Source organism: Theobroma cacao, chromosome 1 (assembly GCF_053813885.1).
Source record: "Theobroma cacao isolate CCN51 chromosome 1, ASM5381388v1, whole genome shotgun sequence".
Lineage (NCBI taxonomy): Eukaryota > Viridiplantae > Streptophyta > Magnoliopsida > Malvales > Malvaceae > Theobroma > Theobroma cacao.
The window spans coordinates 19,749,728-19,754,452 of NC_142639.1; the positions used below are offsets into that span (position 1 = coordinate 19,749,728).

Here is a 4,725-nt window from a genome sequence, read left to right on the forward strand (position 1 = left end):
AGCTCCTCAAGGTGAGACATTAAGACGAATAAAACCCTTATCCAATAGGTCCTCTAGTTGCCCTTTAAGCTTTATTAACTCAACTGGTGCCATTTGATAAGGAGGTATCGAAATTGGTTGCTTACTTGGAATCAAGTTAATACAAAATTCAATCTCCCTTTTGAGAGGCAATCTAGGCAATTCATTTGAAAATACATCCAGATACTCACCCACTACTGGTATGAAATCCACACTCCCTTATTTCATCGAAGCTTCTCTTGTCATCACCAAGTATCCTTAGCTTTCTTGCCTTGGCATCGGTCTGGCGATTACACCTAGTACAATTTCCACAGATACTAGGCTACCTTGCCCATATATCACAAATTAGGATTCCCCTGGGAATTTAAACTTCACCAATTTATGGTAACAATCTACCTTGGTAAAACAGGACGTTAACCAGTCCATGCCCAAAATCATATCAAAGTACAAAATTATTAGCAATACTAGATCTACTAATGTATTCTTGTCCTTAATACGGACTACACAAGATTTATACGAATACTCCACCACAAATGTCTCTTCTAAGGGAGTGGTCATAATCAAGGGTTCCTCCATGTTATTACCAAATTGGTTTAATTTTGGCACAAAGTGCGGGGACACAAAAGAATGTGTCGATCCAAGATCAAATAGAACTAATTCTTCAGTACCACATATAAGAAATGTACTTATGACCACTACATTGGAAGTTTGAGCCTCTTGCAGTGTGAAAGCAAATATGTGTGCTTGACCTCCACTTTCATTACCTGGTTGGGTCGATCTACCACAAGATGATAAGGCCACACCGTTGCCTTTATCACCTCTGGCATTCCTCCTAGTTTGCATCATTCTAGGCAAGGTAATCTCCACTTGTCTCACATAATCGGGGTCACCCTTTATTGACTGCCTCTGCATTGGATAATCTCTCATTAAATGCCCAGTCTAACCACATCTAAAACATAATTCGGCTGACCTATGGCACAGTCAACCATGTGCCTTACCATAATAGTTACACAAAACACTTCTTTGTTTAGGGCTCAAATTAGATGCTTTGCTATACTACTTTATTCTTGATGGTGGGCTAAATGAATCATGATTTTTTGGTGGCTTACACGTAGAAGTAGTCCCTTCACGACTCTGATGGCGTATAAATGTAGGACTCCTAATCACCCTAGAATCTTTTCATTCTTGATGGCCTTGTGTCATAGCTTTTCAACCCCTACCTCATTCTATTCCAGATTATAATTTCTTGGTTTCAATCATTCTTGCTACATCCACCATTACTACATATAAGGCAAACCTTTGAGTGGCCAACATCGTAAACAAAGGCTTAATTAATCCCTTAATAAATCTCTTGATCTTTTTCTATTTAGTTAAGACCAAGTTAGGAGCATATCTAGAAAGTTGGGTGAAATGGACATTATATTCTGTCACTGACATGTTTAGGGTCTATCTAAGCATCTCAAACTCTTGTGTCTTTTCGTCTTCCAAGCTCTTAGGCAAGAAACAACCCGAAAAAGCTTGGATAAATTCCTCTTATGTTATCAAAGATGTCCTTGATGGTCTACTCCTTTTAGGGATAACAAACCATATTTTGGCCACATCTTTAAGTTTAAAGCCCACTAATTCCACTGATCGATGTGTGAAGCATCCCAACATTGAACAAATACATTCCATGTCTTCTAAAAATCTCTATGGATCTTCCTCCATATTAGAACCAGTAAAAGACGGGGGCTTTAACTTCATAAAATATGCTAATGTAATCTTAATAGCCTCTATCTGATGTTCACACTGAGGCACATAATTTGGATCTTGCAAACTAGAATCAACCCATTTTTCAGATGGCACTTCACTTCTATTGTGGAACTCAGCAAATTCATGAGCCAAACTTTGTAGCCCTGCTGCCAAATCCTCAAAGGTGACACCTCCTCTTATAGGGTGGTCATCCCGATTCCCACATTTTGCTCACCGGTGTACATGTAGCTTGGTTCTGCATTTCGAGTGCATTTCATTCCTTTACTCTTACCACGACTCCTTGACGTGGACACTCGTGGTGGTTCCATAGGCTCATCCGAGGCATCTTACTCTCTTGTGGCCCTTGAGGCAACTCTCGTCTTAGGGGCATCCTATACCAAGATGAAGCAAAACCATGTTCATAATCACAATTCCAAAATCCAAAGGGTAGGCTTCCTAAAACTTTGAGAATTCATGTAGCTTTCTATTCATAATTAGTGTTGCAGTCACCAAGGCTCTACACTAATCTTTGACACTCCATTGCTAAACACAATCTCACCTAGGACTCTTTAACCTAGGTGCATTCATACCAACTTTGTCACGACCCAAGCTCGAGGGCCATGACTGGCACATGAGCCCAGCAGGCAAGCCTATTAAACACGAGCAAGCCTTAGAGTTCATATTCAAACATACATAGGCCAAGGGATTCAATCATTAAATATTCATAATAAATCCGAGTAAAATACAGCATCCCTAACTTAATTTCTATACAAATATTAATATGGCCATTTGCTGGCCATCCAAACAGGTTCATACATATTAACCCTTAATACACAATATAATATGGCACTCTGTGCCTACACACATTATCCACAACGAAAGGCTTTAACTGACTCAGTGAAATGTAAAAAACGGAGAACCTATCGGATGCCAAAATCAATTTATCATTGGACGACCTTTACGACATAGCTTTGTGGCCTATTTATTTGCACATGGTATACAAATGGGTGAGTACTATAATACTAAGTGAGTGATGTTGATAAACAAAATCATATGTGTTTATATAAAATACATATATAAAATATATGCACTTACCATGCAACTAGATGTTCTTGCAAACATCTCCAAATATAGGGCATTTCAATATCCTTAAATCTCCAATATGAGGGCATATCATCATCCTTAATGTGTCTAACAATCCTCACCTATATCAATAGGCTTAACCTCGAAGCCAATCAAAGTTATTCAAATCATTCTCCACGATACACTCTAGTTGTCAGAGTATCACATCAGAATCATATCAAATTTATCTAAACCTCTCCATAGCAATCTCACATCATACACAAATTAAATCAACGAGTTGTCCTTTCCTAGACATAGTCAGATCACACACGGTGGTCGACCGATGAAGAATCAAATCATGCTCAGGGTAAAGCCACTAGCAGATAAACAAATCACTCACGTGCCGAAACAACTGGCAGAGAACAAATCATTGATCAGAGTAAACTCTAGACGTAGGCATCACTCGGAGTAATCTCAATAGATGGCATCAAAGCACTGTAGGCGGGAATCATAAGCGGGATTAGTGCCATCGTCCCAACTTACCACCATCCTTGCAAACACACAAATAGTCATAAAAGGATAGAAATTCACTCAACCACAAATTAGATCAACATCCAGAATTCATTCCTTGGATGGAAACACAAATCCACAAATAAAGCCATTATGCCTTTATCATTCACAATTTCCTTATCAAACCTTAATTCACATTTATCGAGCTTCAATTGCCTTAGGATTAATTAAGTTCTAAGAGCCTTTAAGTTTCCAAGGCATCATTTAATTAAATCATCTTACATATCATTCACCTTGGGTAATCTACTCCTTAGCGTTCATAATAGCCTCTAGACATCCTAGTCTAGGCACACACACAACTTAAGCCACTTATGTGGCTTTCATCACAACACATAATTGCACACAATTCACATATATACATATACACATATATATTTCCTAGCCTATGTTCATTCATCTAGGTGTACATATTTTGTTCCATACTAGTGTAACACATCTTTCATGTGTCATGCATTACATGCATATTAAACTAAACCCACTCACATTGACAATAAGAGGCACCCCCTACCAAGCTTTGATCCTTAACCTCCAATCATCGTCTAGCTTGCCAATGAGTAAATTTAACTCTGTTTTCCCCTTTAAACACATCAAAACATCAAAAGATTATTTATTCTTGGCTTCCGAAAAATGCCAACTTTTCACACAATTAACTAAATCTTAGCAATCCAACTAGTTAAGCTTAAATCGCCTTAAACTAATGAGTAAGGAAACAAAGCAAGCGATGGGAACCGCTTGCAAAGCCCAACCTCGAAGGTGCGCAAGAATTTGTGGAGGGATGATAGGCTGGCCGAGAGTTGACGTTGCGCTTACTTTGTGCAGAACTAGCTCGAGCGGGCCTCCAAAAAGAAAAAATAAAAAAAATAAAAAACTATTTAAGCTCAAATCCTTCATTAATGAGCTAATCCATGCCCTAGAAGTCAAATTGCACGAGTCTTAGCTCCTAAATTCCTCAATTTAAGCCAAAGAAGGGAAAATACCAAATCTGGAGAAAAGTCAAATTCAAAGTTATTAATCGATTAAATTAGAAAATAATTAGTAAAAAAGTTAAATCTTACCTCTAGAATGGTTTCTCAATCTCCAAATAGCTTTAAATCACTTCAAAAATCTATTTAAGGCTTTAGGGTTCTGAGTTTCTAGAGAGAGAAAGGGAGAGAAAGAACTAAGGGAAAGAGTTAGGCAAAATGGCTCGAAATCCCTTTTTATTTTTGCCTTTCCTCTCTAATGCATTGATACATTTTGGCAATGTATCGATACATTTGCCCTAGTTTTGAATGAATGTATTGATACATTGGGGTAATGTATCGACAATATATCGATACTTTTTCCCTTAAGTGCTCTCTACTT

At 38.0% G+C, this 4,725-nt stretch overlaps 1 non-coding gene across 1 annotated transcript; it reads left to right on the forward strand.

Moving 5' to 3' along the window:
• Positions 1 to 4,065: 4,065 nt before the first annotated feature.
• Positions 4,066 to 4,221, forward strand: LOC148764632 (U12 minor spliceosomal RNA). Its single transcript, XR_016024401.1, has one exon. It is a non-coding gene; the product is annotated as a U12 minor spliceosomal RNA (small nuclear RNA).
• Positions 4,222 to 4,725: the final 504 nt, after the last annotated feature.